General features: G+C 45.2%; 1 protein-coding gene across 3 annotated transcripts in view; it reads left to right on the forward strand.

The window, feature by feature from the left end:
• The window catches only part of TNFAIP8 (TNF alpha induced protein 8), a 662149-nt gene that overhangs the window by 548021 nt on the left and 96119 nt on the right, over positions 1 to 18009 (forward strand). The window lies entirely within an intron of this gene.

The raw sequence follows: 18009 nt of genomic DNA on the forward strand, positions 1-18009 counted from the left end.
TTCCAGTGCAAACCGCCTCGCTCCCACGTCGGAGTGAGGAGGTAATCGTGTGACTAGGGTGCTGTAACAAAAGGGTGCCTGCCGCGCCTTCTCCCACTACGCAACGTCGAGGCAGCCTTTGAAAGACTGCCCAAGCTCGCGTGGTGGGGCCTATTGGCACCCTGGGCGCTCGCCCGGCCTGCTCTGCCCTAAGGCCAGTCCTGCACTGGTGTCACAAATAGACTGCGCTCAGCCCCTTCTTTTGTTTAAAAGGAGGGGATGGTCGCATCAAAGGTAATAATGCCAGTGCGCCCGAGCTCTGCTTCTTTTAGCAGTCCCCACCCCGCAGGCGAGGGGGGTGGCTCTCGATAGGGGGCACGGCCTAAGCACACCCGTACTTAGGCAACGCCCCCTAATGAGAGCCCCCCTCGATTTCTAATCCCACTTAAAGCAGTGCTTGTGGGAATGTCTTAGTGACACCTCTTTGCACAAGTGATCCTCTGAGGGGGTCCATGCTTCTAAGGGCCAGGACTCGGATAGCTCAGGGGACACGGGTTTGTCTTGGAAGCAAGGCAACTCGGACTAACACAGGATCAAATCCCGCTTAGAGACTGGTCTCTGGTAATTAGCATGTTAGAAAGGATTCATTAAATAATGGGATCCAGGCTTCTCCAGCTTTGCTCTAGTTAAAATCTCAAACGAGCTGAAGTTGTCTGGTTATGATGCGCACTGGACATTGAATAATTATGTTGGATGTTTGTGTAGTGCATGTTTCTATAGCGTTTCCGCTGACCCTGAGGACTCTTGCAATCACAGGGAGGGCACCAGGAGACGGAGGAGAAAACAGGAGAAGAGGAGGGAATGGGAAGGAAAAGGCGGAAACCTGCGTGTGGAGAAGGAGAGACCGTGTGAAGGATGGCACGAGCAAAAGGAAAATGTCAGGTGGAAGGGAAAATAAGTGGGAAGGATAAAACATGGCGCTTCTTTGGGTTGGTTGCTCTTTTATCCCACACTGCAAACTGAATTAACAACAAAAGGCCCCCGGGAATTTGGATCTGCTGCCCTGAAGGAAACATTCACTGCAACATGACGATCTCTTAAATTCCCTTCTGTATGAAACGATGATGAAATGCAGAGTCACACAAGGGGACTTGAACCGAAGAGGTCATTCAATGCGCAATTCAATGAAATTCAATGAGTCATTGCTCAGAAGGAATAAAAATGCCATTGTAACCGATACATGAACGGAAACTGCATTGCTACTTTTCTGGGTGTCTGTCGGAGCCCTTGCATGCATTTGGTTTGTAAGATCTGTTTTGATAGGTTTCTGACCTCCCCCCCTTCCCACACTAACCTACTTTCTTCTAAATCATGTAAAGATATTGACACAATCTGGACAATGTTGAGCCTTGTTCTGGAGCTGCGACACACATTGCCTAAACCATAAAGCAGACATTGCCCTGGGATTACATAGAGGTGAACAAGTTCATCACCAAGGCTCAACAATAGACCAGGTTTTTTGGCGGACTAGCAGGAATGTGCATGACAATTGTGGCGACAGCAAGTATTCTAGGTCAACCTCAGAGGTGTTTATTAAAAAAAATATATTGCCCAGCAGGGATCGGTATGGCTTCACAGCGCTGTACCCATGTCGAAATGTGCATGAACTGCTGTAGCTCAGCACTCTGGAGTCTTGTGTCAGGCTAGATGGTGCCTTGGATGGATATTGGCGACTTGCAGGTGTAAGAGGTGCTCCCAGGGGTGCGCCGAGTTGGGCATGAAATGGCTGGTGTGGGCTGGGGCTCAGGTACATCTTCCTGCGTGGAGAGCACGCTACCCGTCACCAGAGTCTATCCTGGGTTCAGGTGCAGCCCTCACATAAAAACAGTTATTAGGTATTTTTGGCTCTTGTGCCACTGCAGTTCTGATCCTGTGAGCCGAGATGTGGTTTGTAGGGGTTGAGATCCTAGTTAGACTTATTTTTATTTATTTAACGCGCCTAACACCAGAGTTGGGTTTCTAAGGCGGATCCGGGATTCGAACCTCTATTGCTCTGGTTTCGTTTCCAAGACCAGCACGTTGCCCCTGTGCTATTCTCCCTCAGTTCGCAACACTTGACATCTGAAGGCAAATACTTAATTGCTGGTCTTCTTTGTGATCTCTCACGTTGTTATTCTTAAGCCAGCACTTCTAGCCAGGAGCACGAGCAAGTGCAAACTCTTCCATTCTACCTTTCGCCCTCTATTGGAAAACCCTAGACAAGACCCGGCTTCTTGCTGGTCTGCATGTGATCTGCTTACTAAGGGAGAGCTTCATGATGCACGCATCCTGCAAACCATGACTGCCCTGCTACAGAAGATTGATGGCCCGATGGAAGAACATGGGGTCGTTTCTTCCATCTTGGTGTTGCCCATCCAGTCAATTGAGTAACGGACAGGAACATATACTGGGCGGCTGGCGCATAAGTAAAGCGGTCACTTTTAAGGCATATGCTATCGGTCTCTCCTTCACAGAACTATGGCTACATGCTAGATTGGGGCAAGGTGTAAATGCCTATCTGCCACAACTTTGATGAAAGCAGCAAAAATGTGTCCCGGATGAAGCTGTTAGATTGCTATTTTGATTCAGGTGGGACACTTTGTATGTGTTAGTTGCATCAAGGCTCAGTGACACACTATGGTCTTAATTCTTGCAGGTCAGGGAGTCATCGAGATCCCATCACTGCATGCTGTAATGTTAGGATTATGTTGGGTAAATATTAGAATTCTTGCATCCCATAGGTTGCGGACTGCCCACCATTTCTGATGCATGCTGTGATGTGCATAATGCAGCATTTCAGATTCCTCCCACTTCTACGCACTGTGATAATGGAACCAATTTAATGGCATTGCATGTATTGATCTCAGAAGGATGAACAGCTGAGTCGGCCGTGGCAGGATTCCAGTGTATGAATCTGAGGATGGCCCCATGTCTAGGACGAGAACTTTCCTTGCCGAGGTCGACGCGGAGGATGTGAGTTCCCTTGCGCAGCTTGGCATTGGTTGTTTTGCCAATTCTGAGTCTGTGACACGTGTCCCACGCCATTTGTTTCAATGCCTGCACAGGTTTCTCTCTGGATTTAAGAGGCTACCTGTCCTAACTGATTCTTCTACACCTGGGTGGCACTTCCATAATGTTGAGTGTGCTGCAGCCGAGGGTGGCAGCGGGGTTGTTCCAGCAAGAAGACTTGTTTTTGGGATTGTTAAACCCTATAGGCTCTGCCCCCAAACTGCATCTGTGTGTATATAGAAGACCCCTTCCCCACGAGACATTCTGTACGATACCCAAAGAATTTGATCGATTTGTAGCCGGGTTGAAGAGGCGGATGCCAGTAGTCTGGCGAGGAAGAGTAGAACTGAGGGTAATGAAGATTACTGGTAAGTAATGTTATTTTAAAGGTACTTATATAGCGCACCGTCACCAACGGAATTGGTCCCCAGGCGATCTGGCAGATCTGTAAACGGGAAGGACGGGTAGGGTTAGTCGGGAGGAGGGGAAAAGGAGAGTGGGAGATGTGGTGTGCTGTTGGCAGCTGTAGCTCGGTATACACCGAGTGCTGGGCTTTGGTGCTAGTATCGGATCGGACGAGACCTCGAGTGCTGTAGGTGATTATGTGTTGTTGATGCGGTGTGGTAAAGTGCGTGCGGATTGCTGGGAGAGAGATGGTTGTGTGGCTTTGTGTGGATTAAGTATGCATAACATTGAGGTTTGGGTAAGTGGGGTCTGTATCCTGATTCATGTACTTCTGGTTACGTTAGAGTTGTATCCCTGTGGGTTGGGTTGCTGCTGGTTCCTCGTGGGCCGCCTCGCTTTGGTGGTGCTGCGCTGATCCAGCTGTTTCATAATGACTATTGTATGGAGTGATAGGTGTGTATGAACCTTTTCTTCGGGTGTGGGACTGGGTTGGTAATATCTAGTCTCTTGTTATCTAGTGTGACACTGGTCGGTTGAGGCTTTGAATGGTTCAGGGTTGGAGTGCTGTTGATGTAAGTAAGGAAAATATCACCCCACATCTCTTCCACGTCCCAGTACAATGCTTCATGAAGGGTACCAAAGACCAGATTCATCTGTCCTGAGAATCGTGCAAAGAAAACACACAACGGGTATGATGCCCTGCCAGTGATGACATACTAACATGTAGACCCAAATTACGAAGGCCTCTGCAAATGCCAGATCTGCCTGATCAGTTAAATGGAGTCTGTATTGATCCATGAACATGGAAGGACAAGCCCGGGTAGATGCCCTACACATTTCCTGTGAACTGGTCCCTCTTGCCTCAGCCCAAGATGTAGCAATGCTTTTTAGTTGAGTGCGCCTGCCCTGAACATGGGGAGGGTGTCCCAGACAGAAAATATGCCACAGTTATGACCTCATTTAACCAATGATTAAGACTGATTGGAAGCCTTGCAAAGCCTCCCGCTGCTCTAAAGGTGACAAATAGATTGTTAGAGGAGCAGATTGCTGCCCTTTATTCAACATAGAATGAGTCTGACCAAAAACCTATGCTTCAACACAGTGTCAATTGAAAGACTTGGAATGATAATATCCTGTTACATATAGAAAGTAGAGGTAAACTTTGGATGAAAAGCGGGATCACACCTCAAGACTACTGAATGAGGGGTGACACGAAGTGAGGGAATGCTCCCAACTCCCTACTCTATCTGGCCTTGGGAATCCCCACTAGAAAAACAGCTGTGTGGGTAAGGTACCTTAAATCAGTGAAGGACAGGGGTTCAAAAGACATGCACTGTAGAAACAACACTCCCAACAGCATGCGCAAGAGTGCCAAAAAAGACCATGATCTTTTGCCAGACCCCCAGGAAGATCTTCAAGAGTCTGGCAATGAAATCCTGCTGCTGAACTCCTACCGAGAGATGCCTGGTGATTCTGATGGTCTCTAACTGGGACCATAAAGAGGAAAGGCGAGGCCATGATCGCGCCCATCCCGGAGAACTCTTCCCAAGCTCGTGTTACTCCAGTTCTTTACCAAACAGCTTAACAACCCTTTATTGGGCAAGTGGAGGGTCACCAAGGGCTGTCGTCTATCGGGAAGAGACTGTTGTCCACACAGGTGCATCCTCTTACCCCCAAGAAGCAACTACTGTCCTCATGATGAGGAATGCTGCTCTCACTTCATCCTACACAAGATCCGAGACGGACTCTTGATTACAACTTCATATTTTTCTGCTAGCTCAGTAGAGTTGTAACAGATATAGTGTCCTTCTAATAGGATCTGAGGATTGTCATTTGCAAGTGACTGGGTTATGGCAGTCGTAGCCGAGTACGTGTTCAGGTTCAGAGAAACCATTGTATCGGGTGGAAAAATGAAGTGATGCAGTTCTGTATGGAGCAAGGAGGGACACCCGGAGGTGTGGAATGCGAGACTGAGGAAGTGAAAGGTGCGACCCAAGGTTTGTAGCCAGGGCACCGGATACATAAGTGTATGCTGGGATTCAAGTGGGGAGCACAGCAGAGACTGAGATGAGTAGGGAGTTTAGGGATTGCATAGCCCTATATGATGGGGTAGATTGGGCAGCCGAGACAATGTAGACGGCCAGCGTAGAAACATCAATACAGAGAGGTTGATCACTAGAGGGTGCGTTCACAGGGTCACAGGGGATGAAAGCGGGGGAGGTAATGAAGTGAACATAGTACTGAAGTACATGGTTGGTATCGGCTTACCAGCATCAGGGGAGGAACAATCCGGAATTTGCAGCCACGGCGGGCGGTGGGGGAGGGCCACCAGAGCCCTCCAGGTCCCAGACAGGAATCGTAGTGCCCCTTAAGTACGGCCCTTGGGTAGACGCCGACATTCGCCTTCCGGCTCAATTGGCAGCCCGTTTTGAATGAGTGTTGGTCCAATTTAATCTGCCTCAGGCAGGATGAGGCAGGACGGGGTCAGGCAGTGGCAGCCATGATGGATTAGGCCTCGCTGGGCCCATGAGCGCCCCTCCACGTGGTCCTGGGGCTGTGGACTGGTGAAGTGAGCCTTCCTTCAGTGATGTTCAGGGGAAAAAAGGCGATTAAAATGCCATCCCAAAAAGAATGTTCCACATTTACATTTTTTATTTGTTTATGGTTAACTCTATCAGCCGTAAAACATACACAGCCAATTGAACCAGTTGGAGCGGTATTTACGGTATCCAGACGAGCAGAGGTGCACACTTGATCTAGGGGAGGGCTCTCCATGCGTATCGCAGGCTCTCGGCCCCCCACTTACCCCCAACATTTGCTCCTGACCATCGTGTTGCGCTAAGGACGTAACAATTACATTGTTTTTAAATGAAACGTTATGGCTGAGGTGCAACACTTATGACACGTAGTTCATTTGGACTGTGAGCTGTGACCGAGAATTGCACAGGTGTTGGGAGCATCACTTTACCCCCCTGATGGGCGCTGCACACCTCTGGTGGGCCATCTAGAGCTGGCCATTGGAATTCTGTTTGGATACACGTTGTCAGATTGGCAAGTCACTGGAATGTTACATTGACGGCAGCAGAACATTTTTGGAATGTCGAGTACAGATGGTTCGCATTTTCTGAAGACGTACTCCAGGGCAGGGAGTGTTGCAGGTGGAAGGTGCGCGGCTCTGACAGAGAGAGGATGTGCGCTGCAGAGGTCCTGTGCTGATGTGGCTACACAGGAATGCAGTTCCATCTTGATAACCCCAAGCAGTTTTCACTGAAGCCCGGTTCCCCCGGCCCGGTTTTGATGCTGCAGGGGAAACTTCATTCCCTGGCCTCTACAATGCGGGAGACGCCCCCGTTCCCTCCGCCACCCCCTCCCCCCCACGGCTTGTCCCTTGTTCGGCAGGGGACACCCCTGGATTCCCGACCCACCCTCCCGCTCCCGAAGTGTAAATTACACATATACATACCCCTGCCCCCCCAACACCTTCCATAAAAACTCCTTATCTCTGCGCCACCGCCGTCTGCCCGCTGTTGCGCTGTAAACTCACGCATTGTTCCCTGACAGGCCGCCGTTCGGTGAAAGCAGCCTGTCCACTAGGAAATGTTTGCGAACAAACTGGGCATTTTCGAGCAATGCTCCGCCAATTCTCTCTTCCCTGTCATAACTTCCCTTTGCCCTACGCCCCCTCAAGCTAAAACAATTCTACATTAACATAGGTCTTGTTGAAAGCTAGAGGAGGAGTCTTGCTACTATTTTAACTGCATGGATGTTCGATACAATGTGTGTGATTTAACTTTGAGGTTTGTATTGCTCCTAAGGCGTAATAGAGGTGCTGAGTGAAGGCCGCTGTTCTGAATGTGCAAGGATGGCAAGGGAACTGTTTTCTGCTGGTCCGCTGTTCTGTTGCCTTTGAGCCCCTTTGGTTTATGACTTGTAAGACCCTCCATCTGCACACAATATCTACGCGAGGCGGAGGAGGCTCTGACTACAGACGGAAAGAGGCTGGCTCACACTGATATTGCTCTGTTATAAAAAGCTACACAGATAGAACAGCAATAATCGGGGCTTTAAGTGGGACCATTGCTAGCTGGTGCCGAGTCCCGGTATTTTCTAAAACTGCCCATCATGTGGGTCACTTCCGGGACTCCCTTAGTTCCCCATGAAGATGGTGTGTCGGCCAACACGTAACTCCCAAAGGCTCAGGCTGTCCAAATGGGTATATAGGACTCGTGATTAGCAGTCATTTTACTCTTGGGGTGCATTGGTGGCGCCCGCTCCTGGCTTGGAAGGGCTAATGCCCTCCGGCTTTGAGGCAGAAGGCATCACTCTGCTGTGACACCCAGCCCGTCAACAGCAATAAGTCTGTAAAATGTCTCACCTGGGAGAGCAATGTATTTACTAATGTTTAAGCAATCATTAACGTGATTGCAGCAGCAAACGTGTAGGGGCTCAGGACAAAAGCCCGCCAAGAAAATATCAATAGACCCCCTATGATGAAGCCAAACTCTTGTTGCTGCGCTCGGCGTTTAGATGGCCCACTCCTCCAGTGATTAGCATTTTTGCGAAACTAAATCACCTCTGAAATGGGGTAAAAGATGCACCTAATGGTACAAAGGAAGGAAAAATAGCTAATCAGCATCCAGGGTTCAGAAAATCAGGCTGGATATCGATGGTGCAATGGATTACATGGCAAACTCGCTAGCAGCTTTCAAAACTGCCTTCGAGATCGACCCTCACCCCCCCCCCCCCTCTCCAAGTGGCGTCGCTAGGGGTGGGTCTGGGGGGACCAGGCCCCCCCCCTGTGAAACCTTGTGCCCCCAACCTAAAATGAGCAGTGACCATGTTCTCCCCCTACTTTTGTCTGTACCCCCCTACTTTTGTCTTTGGCCCCCTCTGTGCCCCTCCTAAATTTGATTCCTGGCGGCACCACTGTAAACCCCCCCCCCCCCCACGCCACAAATTGTGAGTCGGTCTCTGCCATAGGGTATTAATATGAAAGAAATAAGTGGCATGTTAGCGTGGATTATGTTCTCTGAAGGGTGCATCCATGAATCACTGTAATAGTGTACGAGGTTTTAATTGGGCGACATCCCCATTTGGGGGAGTTTACAAATCAAACCCAAACCAGGGGTGCACAATTTTTATTTATTGAATAAAGTTCTGATCCGGAGACCCCCCCCAATTTACCAATATTGACTCCGAACAGCCCCCACCTCCTTTTGGGAGTAGAAACATGTAGGATTGCACACAAGGCCCACTCATTCATAAAAATAGAATGACATTGAATCAATTTAATTTTACACATTATGCATGTATGAAATTCCAACATCAATGGTCAAAACAGAATTATTATGAAAGTGAACTTTTAAAACGCACGGATCATGTGTGCATTTGAATTATCCTGAGCGTGCCCTCCACCCCCATGTGTTGAACCACGAATGAGGGCTCAGGATAAAATTGTCATTTTAAACAAAATCAGATTGAATCAGAACATCCCTACCTATCTGAAACCCCTACTTCTCATTCATTGCGAATAAACACCCCCCACTCAATGAACCTGCATCTTAGAAAACTCAATTGCATGACAATCTCCTTAACATTCCCGCGTGTGAATCACTTACAAAGTCAAAGGGTATGTTTCCTGAAATCCCTTCAGTGGTGTTTCTCTTGCAGTACCATGAGAAGGTGTTCATTTGTCATCTTCAATGGGCAACTAAAAGGCGGGAAAATAGGTGGCAGCTAATAACCCTTCCCATTTACTTGAGTGGATCAGCGCCAGTAATGGAACTCTGCTTGGTAACGTTGTCAGGAAATGACTTCAATTACTTTATTTGCCTAGTTATGTACACAGTGAGATGTCATTTGCTTTTACAAGCCTGTGTATTTAACAGAAAAGGAGTAAAGGGATCTCCCAATATATACACCAAACAATCTATTCCATCAAATCTATAATTCCAGAAGCACATACACTTTTGAAATATTTACTTCTTGCCCAGGATGTACAGTCAATTTATGTACCTCTGCCCCTCAGTACTTATAAAGGACAGGGTCTGGGATTTAATCAATTTCACTTTAGAGTATCGCTTCCCTCAGGATTATCAGCCATCTATATTAAATTTGTCAGAGTTCCTTTTGGTTGTCTCAGACAGGTGGGTACCCTCTTAACGACTGGTTCAATTCTCCGCCTCTAGGAACAGGTGGGCATCAATCATCAAGATGATGCCAGCTACCCCCCCATGGCCTGGTCTCCCTCTTTTTGGATTGTTACCTTCCCTCTTTTTGGATTACCTGTCTGCTGTCTCTTCCAATGAAGAAGGCCTGAGTCTTTAACTCCAAGTAGGCCTCTCTTACAGTGCTTTGCTAGTAATTTATAAAATGGGTCCAAAAAGGAAAAGGAAGGCCATCTATTCCATTCTCATTTCTGTTCTCTCTCCTTTCTCCCTCTCCATCGGTCAGTGGCGGGGGGGTGCCTACAGAATTTATGGGTTTGAACTTTTATAGAGCAGTAACCACACTCCTTTAAGGTGTTCATTTCTTTAACCTAATTGTTCAGTGTATGTGATTGGACAGTATTCCATATGTGATATCACACAACTAGCCCTTCTGTGGTCATATGTGCATATTGATGAAGGGGGCAGTCTGATGGGAGTAACTTCTAAACTGCCACTCTTCTTTGATTCAATGTCATCTTGGTGATTTTGGTATTAAACAATGTTAACTTTCTGAAACAGCATATTCCACACATATAATCGGGTTACTAATCGTTTTATCATATTGCTCTCACTCAAACAAATTAAATGATGCTAGTCTGATCTCATCATGACTTGGGATGTGTGTGCTACACATTTGTGTCTTTTTCGCTCTGATACTTTTACACACAAATTCAATTTCCAGTTCAGAATAACGGGCTCTGCAGTTAGGAAATATAAATCACTGGCTTGTGCCGTTTTTGCGTGACGATATCCACATTTGCTTAATTCACAAAACGACAATGGCGTCACAAAAATATTGTTTTACAGCCATCTAGCAGGGCTTTTCAAGCTGGATTTTTTTTTTTTTCTTTTTTTTTTTTTTTTCTCTGCAACCTTTGGTTCGAAAGTTATAAGCGATATGTAATTTCAACGGTGCATTTTTTTTTTTCTTCTTTACACTTTTTATATGGCAGCTCCAGTTAATCTGCCCAGCAACACAACATCTGGTGTCCTATCCAGTTAGTACAGGGCTTTTATGACTTCTGTGAATGCTCCGTCACTTTGGAAAGTGTTCTATGTAGTTAAGCTGGCAGGGATTTGTATTGCCTTCAGTCCTGCCTGCTTGGGTGATTCCAGAACTTGGCTGCCCCTTTGAGGCAGACCTCCCATTTGAAAGGTGTTAAAATTCCTTCTTTCGGGAAAGCCTTGCTGATTGTGAGATATGATTATTTGAGAAGCTACCACTACTGACCGCTGCTCTGAATGAAACCAATGTATATTTAAGGTATTTAGTCCAAGCCCAGAAACAGATGGAAGTTGTACATGGAGGGGGGGCATTTGTTTTTATTGCAGGGCCTTTGAATCCTGTGAATCAACTTCAAGCAGTGATCAGTTTTTAAAGCCTTCAGTTTCATTTCCTCATGGGAGGCAAACTATCTCCCACAGTCCTCTTCTTGCTCTTTTGCTATAGGTTGGGGAAGTAAGGAATACCATTTCACCATATAAGCTTAGTTCCATTCACAATAGCAGCCTTTAAAGTTAACTTTTCTTTAACCTTTTCATTTAACTTTTTCTTTTCATAATAGTTTTTTTTACCCTTGATATTACATTTCACAAAACACAATTACCTCTTTCCAACATGTGTAGGTTCAATATACTGAGTATTAACCCTGGAAATGAAATCAACACAATGCAAGGACCAATTCTGTTTATCCTCTGCTATCAATGCTATGCTCTTACTCTCCGATTGGACAGTTCCCCATTGTTAGGCAGAATCATATGCAGTACCCTTTGGGAACACCACAAACAATTAAGACTAGTGTCGGTACAATTTCACCTTTGGTACAAGCCTGTAATAAACAGTAAAGTGGTAGCGATGGCTGAGCAGCCAGACTTATCTCAAGAGTAAAGTGAGCAGTACAAGAAGTTACCCAAAGGACAGCAATTACTATGATTCAAACAAACACTGACTCAATGTTTCTGAGTAAAAGAATATACATTTATTTACGCCATCAGTTAGAAAACAGTTCACTATTATAAAACAGCAGAAAATCACAATCTTAATACACTACACAACACTCAATCAATTATGGATAAGTTAAGCTCAAAATGAAGTGTGAACAAAATGGCACTCCAGCAATTTAAAAGGGGAGGAAAGGCAAGGTTATTCAAAAGCAACAACCCCAATGAGTTATAGGCAGGGCAATCTAGAAAAGGCTTACTACAACTGGGATTCAAATTAATACGCCTGAGCCAACGTTAATGGTTCAGAGTCTTTGCAGAGGATCACACGGTTCAGAGTAGTTTGCGGTTAAGTTTTTGCCAAGAGTTCAAAACGAAGTTGTTCGGAGGAAATGTTATTCAACAGAGTAGAGAAAGACAAGCCTTCGGAGAGGCAAAAGATTTAAAACACTTTCACCCCGGTCGGACAGAACGAACAACCGGATTTGAACAGTACCTTAGATGAAGAAGAATGCTGTAGCTGAGGCGGTAGTTCCTGCAGGCTCACGGTTCCAGAAGCGACTGTCGGACTAACAAGAAGGAGAAAGACTGGAGGGTCCTGCGCTGCCCAGGGAAAAAGACAGCCGCAGAGAAACGTGTTGAATAAAAGGTGCGCTCCTAAAAAGCACAAAGGGACTCTCTCTCACTGGCTAACCGGTTTCCTGTAGCACAGCAAATTCGACCAGGCTGAAGAGGAGGTCCAAGGGCTTTGTGAGCTGGACCAGGCTCAAGGGGAAAAGACTCCTTGCGGATCTCCTCTGTCGAAGTTTCAGGCGATTTTGACCTGCAGCAGAGGTTCGCCGGGATGTCCAGTAGTTGCAGTAGTCGTCCTTCAGCTTCTCATTGGCTCTCCCGATCAAGTGGCGACTCTGCCTTCCAGTCCCAGAGACCGGCTTATTTTCATAGATTGTGGTAGGAAGAAAAGGGTACAGGCCACTGCCACCAGCCAAATCTTAAAGAAAGGGGAACAAAATAATGTCCCATGAGAAACAGACAAAAAGGGATCACTATTAACCCTTCCAGTGCTCTATGGAAGATAGTTTGTACTGGGTCTGTAAGTTTAAAAAGACTAGCAAAGTCAATGGCAACTTTACATGTTCTGGGAGACAGTAGTCAGTCCCGGAAAATGGAGTTTAATAGTGGGAAGTCTAAAAAGACAACCCTGTGTCACTGCACTAAAGGTGCTGTGTGACACAGTAAAAAGATGCCTATGGAGTTGGTGAGACTCCATATCCATGAACACAAAAATGTACAACACACAGCAAAAACACATGTAAGAGTGGGGGAAAAAAGGCTCACACTCTTACCAGCTGAAAAAATAAATCCTAGAAATCCAGCAAAGCTGCTGCGGGACTCAGTAGGTAAGGGAAATTACAAAAACACCTTGGGGGAGGTAAGAGGATTGTTAGCCCGGTTCTTAGCACATCCTCAAACAGTTCAGGCGCGAAGCCTTGAACAAGAAACATAATAGTGCTAAGGGGCTTATCTGTTCCCTTATCGGTAGGAGTCCCGATGCCTAGAGCGTCAATCAACAATTACAAATCAGATTCCAAACAGGTTTACAAAAATGTCATTTATTAATTTTTGCTAAGCAAAGCTAAACATTTGTTCACAATGTCAACAAATATTTAAAAAATTCAATATCCAGATCACTGGAAAAAGTGCAAGTACAAATAACACGCACCCCTAAAGGTTATACGATAAACAAGCAGAGTGAACACCAAACAAAATACAAAAAATAATAAATTGTGTGTAAACCAAGAGTAATCCAAAACTAAGGTCGCTCTGAGGTAGTGTTGTACAAGTGCCACCAAAATCAACTTATTTCTACACTACATTCATTCCAATTCAAACATACTCATTCTCTCATCACATTCCCCACCTGTTTCTTTCTGATCGTGTGTGTCAACAGTGTAAACAGAAATTCATCAGGGGTAGTCTGCCATCTACCAAATCGATTGTAACCAAAGATAGTTATTTATAAGGGTACATTTCCTCTAGTTTCGTCCACAATTAACTATTGCGAACTCTGCATGTAGAGGCAAGCCAATATTCATGTGAATAGGCTTCACGCAAAAAATTCATGCGATTAAGTCGTCCAAACTTTACAAGTCCTGTGAGTAGTCCATGATTCGTTTGGGGCCCAACAGCGAAAGGGATTCCATATCTGAAAAGGGAACAGATCAGGGTATAAGTAAAGGATGCCCTGATTACTTATTCTCTACATGTAGAATTAAGTTAGCATTAAACTGACCTAGTCATGAATACTGATCAGGTAAGTGGTGCACAAACCCTAAGTGGCAAGTGCACTACTAAAGTAGTCCATTGACAACAGTGACATCATTTTCAAATTGTTATCCACTCTGTGAGAGAGTGAGGAAAACGCCAGCGATATTACCACGATATATGTTAATGACAGAGAATGGGACAAACAGAATAGCTAGAATATACGTTTTTAAGCACGTTAGACTATGTGTATAATTCACCACTTATTCATAAGTGGAATGGTCCGGAAGCTGTCTGATGTTCAGTATCGGGGGTCTCGCGGTCCTTCATCCTGTGTTTAGGGTCAGGCACCAAACTGAGTGGAACTAGCTGTCTTAGACTATGGGAGACACAGGAGTACGTAAGTATCAACTATTTAATGATATGTTCTAATGCTAGTTAGGCACTTCTGGTCCTGTTAATTTGCAGAGTTTACCACTCTTAGTGCGTATGCGAGCACGACGCTGGTCAGTGCAGTGCCTTCTGGTTTTGCACGATCGTGTCGTCTCGCGTTCTGTTGAGAAGTAAACAGACCCAGAAAGGCCGCCCCGTAATGTTCCTGGCTGGCGTTTGCCGTAGGCGCAATTGTGGTGCTAGGCCGTTGCCTGTGTGGTAAATAGGCACAGATAGGCATGGGTTGAGTTGGGTGGATGAGCCCATATTACAAAAGTCCCTATTTCTGTTACTCATTATACACATTTTCGGTTTTACTAGTGAATTCCGGGAATCCGACTTACTTCCATAGTGCTTGTTTTAGAAGTAAAATTCTTAATGGGCCATGGCTGGGTCGGGTCTACGAAAGTGTAGCCGGGTCGCTCCTGCGGGGGAAGTAAGATTACTTTATTGTATTCACAACTTCAGGCTTCTGTGATCTATGTGAAGCGACAAGGAGTTGTAACCTATTAGGAACGTGTCGAAATGGCGGGAAAAGGAATTCTTGCAGCTATGCGTGCTCCGCCCAATTCTCCCTCTTACCGGAATAGCATTGTCTTCCAGTGTCCTCCGTCAGTGCTCCCAGTTCCGTTGACGAACTCGTCACAGGGTCACCTGATTTTTGTACGCTATTGTGTGCGTGTCAATGTCGTGCGTGCCGTGTGATTGGAGCACGGGTATTGTGGACGCATTACCATTCAAATACTAATGTTGTGTATTGCTACGTCACCAATCCCATGTGCATCAAGTCGGTGTCTCCTTTTTGCAAGGTGAATGAATTGCCACAAAGCAGTCTGAGCTGAAACGTTGGTCAAATTCAAGCGGCATAAAGTGCTACGTGAGTTTCTTATTTGACTCCATTAGTTTTTTCCGTGTTTCACCTGAGACGGTCTCGTGTGTCTACAAGTTCCAATCCATTTTTTCGTTTAGACCAGTTATTGAGCTCTTGGTTAAAAAAATGAGTTGTTGTTCTTTCCTCAGTAAAATCGTTCTATCTTTATTGATGTCCATGCTTGGTGTTAGTTTATACATTACTGTCCATTTCAGATCTTCTAATGAGTGTTGATGTTCCACCCAATGGTCAACCATGCGTTTTTAGTCCGGTTTTTAAGGCAGCTTTTGTTTTCACCAATGCAGAGTTTCACTTTCCGGCTGTCTTGCCAATGTACACTTTATTGCAGGGGCACCATACTGCATAAATTACCATGGTTGAGTTGCAGTTGGTGTGTAGTTTTGGTTTCCATTTTGATCGTAAACCTATGTCTACCTCTGTGCTTTTTGAGGTGTATTTGCAGTACATGCATTGTCCACATGGATGATGTCCTTCAATTTTTGGAAGACCCCACTGTTGTCAAGCTCATTGTCTGTTGGGGTTTTAGTGTCACATCGTTCCTTGTGACTTGCTCTTTCAGGTTTTTGCTGTGTTTGAATGCAACTACAGGTCTTGGGACTGGTACATCTCCTTTTTCAAGAGTTGGCAAATTCTTCAAAATAATTTTCTTAATGTCATTAGACATGTTTCTTAAGGCGTTCACGAAGATTAGTTTTGGATCTTTTTTGGTTTGAGTGTTCTTTGTATTCTAATAAGGAGTCACGATTGTTGATGTTGGCACGTTTGAGCGCCTTCTTAACTACACTTTTCAGATAACCTCTTTGGAGTAGCTTAGATTCCATCTTGCTTGCTTCTTCAGTGAAGTCATTTTTTCTAGAGGTATTTCTTTTGAGCCTCAAATTGGCTTAAAGGAAGATTGTCCCTTAGGTGTTTTGGATGTGAGCTGCTATAATGTAGCAGAGAGTTCTTATCTGTCGGTTTGTTATATGGTTTCAGAAAGATGCATTTTTTTTTAATGGGGTCCACCATGATCGTAATGTCCAAGAATTTAAGTTTGCTAGTACTGAAGTTAGATGTGAACTTAAGGTATCTGTCTTGAGTATTGATCCAGGCGAGAAATTCTTCAAGTGCCGTTGCTGGACCATGCCATATGAGAATGTCATCAATATACCTTTGCCAAGTGCGCACATATTTCAAGAATGGATTAGATGTGTGTATAATTTTACTGATTTCAAAAGCTTCCATATACAGATTGGCTACGCTTGGGGCTGAAGTAGCTCCCATAGCCGTGCCATGTATTTGTTGAAAGAATTCTCCATTGAAGTGGAAATAGTTCTCAACTAAGCTCATTTCAGCACACCATAAAATGAAAAGTCGGTGTGGAACCTCCTTGGTTGTCAGAAAGGAGTTTTTCTTCCAACATGTCAATGGATGCTCTCTGCAGAATACTTGTGTATAGCGCTACTACATCTAACCTTAGTAGGAGTTCGGTGGTGGGACCAAAGGGTATTCCTTCCATTTCCTTGATTATCTTTGTGGTGTCTTGAACAAACAATGCCATCTTACGAACCATTGGCTGGAGAAAGGCGTCAGCAAATTTGGACAGGGGTTCCAATACGGAATTGACCCCTGAAACGATAGTTTGGCCCGGTGGTTTAGCCATTGACTTATGTATTTTAGGGAGCGTATAAAATTGCGGTATACGCGGTTTGTCCTTTACCAGAAACCTGGCCTCTTTCTTGGTAAGGGAAATTAGCCATTCTGGAGAATTCTCCCTAACACCCATTTTAATAACAGTTTGCTGGATTCTTTCTGGTAATTGGAAGGGCTTATTTTCTTGGCTTTATCAGTTACTTAAGACATACATTCTGATTGTACATGGGCTGCAAACCTTGGACATTTTGCTCGGACGTGTTTCTGTTAGATGATGTTTGCGGGGCGAAGCTTGCATTTATGTTTTTAATACTGGCGCTTTTTTTTCTTTGCATATTTGTCTTTGATATAGATTTCCCTACAACAGCTATGTCGTATATAAAATGTCTTCATTCTTATGTGCACAAAAATTGATTTTATGCAAAGCAACAAGTAGCTTGCATTGGTTGTATTTGGTCTCCTCTCCTTGCACAGGGGCGATTTTAGGGCCAGCTGAAGATGTGAGGGGCTCAGTGGTGGCCCATTTCAAATGTTTAGGTGCCTTTTTGAACCATCTTCTGAGGCATCTGTTTGGTGCAAAAATGATATTTCCTAATGCAAATTCCAATGAGTTTCCTGGGTTTATCATAGGGGGTGAATAACATGAGCCCCTCCTTGATCCTCATTAGCCCCCAAGAATATCCCTTACCCCCACACCACAGGGTGAAACCAAGTTCACATCTTTTAACACCTTTTAAAGATGTCTTTAGATTTTGATTGCAAAACTGATTTATTTACAGACAGCAGATTATTTAGAAACTGAACCAGTGGAAGCTGTATTTACAGTATGCAGACAAGAGCACCCGAGACCATGCTCAGGGACCCAAAGTTGATATTTGCAGGGCCTCACAATGTATTGTTTGGCGGTAGATGTATTGAATAGTTTTGTGACACTGTCTCAAAACACATTGAGGAATTGGAGCGGTGGGAGGGAAGGGAAGAGTAGGGTGTGATATGGGTGCAGCTCTGCCACTCATTCTTTATTATTGGCAGGTTGCAGAATTGGCCCGCTCTTGCAAGAATCTAATGGGAAACTGCCAGCCCTCTAAATGTGAGCTCCTCTGCTATGGTGCTGATTATCTACCAGGGCTAGCAGTATAGATGACTTGCCTCAACGGCATTGAGGGCCCGCACATATAGGACTAGTTTAAAAAAATGCCCTTCCAG

Source organism: Ambystoma mexicanum, chromosome 6p, assembly GCF_040938575.1.
Source record: "Ambystoma mexicanum isolate Mex_15411 chromosome 6p, UKY_AmexF1_1, whole genome shotgun sequence".
NCBI lineage: Eukaryota > Metazoa > Chordata > Amphibia > Caudata > Ambystomatidae > Ambystoma > Ambystoma mexicanum.